General features: G+C 41.4%; 1 protein-coding gene across 1 annotated transcript in view; it reads left to right on the forward strand.

Annotated features, from left to right (window-relative positions):
* The window catches only part of LOC107296166 (aldehyde dehydrogenase family 3 member B1), a 35,483-nt gene that overhangs the window by 18,824 nt on the left and 14,551 nt on the right, over positions 1-2,108 (forward strand). The window lies entirely within an intron of this gene.

The raw sequence follows: 2,108 nt of genomic DNA on the forward strand, positions 1-2,108 counted from the left end.
TTACTGAGGCTATAGCGAGAAGGTTGTTCACACATCACGCTAAGCTGTAAACATGGCTTAAAAGTTAAAACCCTTGGTGGCAGAGTTCACATAAGATGTTACATCAAAACTGAACAAATCACATTCTGGGCTAACATGACGTGTGACTCCAGAGAGAGCATTTAGAACTGTGACCACCAGGAGGCAGCGGAGATGAAGAGAGACACATTTTATACATTACAGAGGTAGGTTAGATTTCGTACGTGGGGTAATATAATCTTTCCACGTAAAAACAGTTCTGTACCTGTAATAACAAGATACGGATAGTTCTTGACTTATGACCACAATTGAGCCCAAAATTTCCATTTTACGATCTTTTTGCTACCCTTGTTAAGCAAATCACTACAGTTGTTAAGTGAACTGTGCAGTTGCCAAGTGAAGCTGGCTTCCCCCGTTGACTTTGCTTGTCGGAAGCTGGCTGGAAAGGTTACAGATGATGATCACGTGACCCTGGGAGAGTGCAACTGTCATAAATATATGCCAGTTGCCAAGGACCCAAATTTTGATCATGTCACCATGGGGGTGCCGCAACAGTCGTTAAGTGTGAAAACAGGCCATAAGTCACTTTTTTCACAGCCTCTGTAACTTTGAATAGTCACTGAATAAGCCAAGGATTACCTGTAATAGGCAGACATTCAGTATGTTCTGTCTTGCTTCTTTCCAACGTTGCTTATCTGTTCTTGGAATCATTATCCTTCCTGACTGTCTGCCTATTGTGCAAAATGCATAGAGGTTTTGTCAAGCAAATAAAAACGATCCGGATAACTGAGAAAACGAGTGATAAAGGATAAAAGCATCTTGCATTTAAAAAGGTGATTGTAATTGCTGTCTATATGAGCTATTCCTCTGCATGAATTACTTCCCCTGTTATAAAGTGATTGACTTTGTTCCCAAACTTGGGAAATGCAGGGTGGCACCTGTAACCCTAGCAAGCTTCAGGCGTGTGAGTTGTAGTTGTTCCAGGAAGTCTCTGCAAACATCTTGGCAGTCTGTCGCTGCTCACCCAGGTGACCTCAAAGGTATTTTGTATTACTTTGTAGCCAACGTGAACAAAGCAATGGGATTCAACAGCCCAAAGTTCACAACAGAAACTCTTGTGGAGGTACCGTAATTATTTCGATGTAGCAGTTGAGTTGCACCAACCTGATCTGAGTCCGTTGGTTTCTATGTACCTCAATCTGCTGGTCCTTGGCCAAGATACTCTGCTGCTTTCCTGCCACTCTTGTTTCTTTAACAGACAAGTAGCTTTGTTCAGGTGTTCAACATTCATACTGAGAAATCACAGTGTGAAATTATGGGAGACGTTTTCCAGGAAAAAATGCTATGGAGAACTTACATTGGTTTATAGTTAAGCAGTGGACTCACTATGGCAGATCAAGCTTCCATTTAGAAAGGGATTTTATTGATTTATTTAGAAGATTTGTATTGCCACCTATCTTAAGCAACTCTGGGCAGTTCACAACAGCAATAAAATGCAATAACTATAAAACATAGTAATGAAGCAATAAAATTGTCAAAAGCAAACCCCCTGCACCTTACACTTTGAATACTTTGCAGCTACCTAATTTAATTCTGTCTATTCTATTCTCTGGATTTAAAAAAAAGGTCTTGATGACCTTTTCTGAAGCTAAAAGAGTGGGGTATTCCATAAAGTAGGGGCAGCCATGGAAAAGGCACACTTTTGAGGTCCCACTAGGACGGTGATAGGATTTCAGGGAAAAAATGTCAAGTATGTGACTAACCTATCGGATATGGCAGGACAGGCAGACATTCTCAGGGAGAGGCATTTCAGCAAATAAACAGGTCCCATGACATGTACAGTTTTAATGGTGATAATCAGCACTTTGAATTGCACTCAGAAGGAAACTAGTGCAGCTTGGGCTATAGAGGTGTAAAATGGGCAAACTTTGGATCACACAACACTGTGCACACAGCTGCATTCTGAATCAGAATGGATCATCTCAGTAGTCAATCTCAGACTGCTCTCTGCCCCAGAGTTCAGTTCTCATATTTTAAAAGAACACTATTTCTTCATCAGGGGTGAGGGAGGGGGGCAGGAGGGAAGGAAA

This window comes from Protobothrops mucrosquamatus, unplaced genomic scaffold (assembly GCF_001527695.2).
Source record: "Protobothrops mucrosquamatus isolate PMUCROS unplaced genomic scaffold, P.Mucros_1.0 scaffold2675, whole genome shotgun sequence".
In the NCBI taxonomy this organism is placed as follows: domain Eukaryota; kingdom Metazoa; phylum Chordata; class Lepidosauria; order Squamata; family Viperidae; genus Protobothrops; species Protobothrops mucrosquamatus.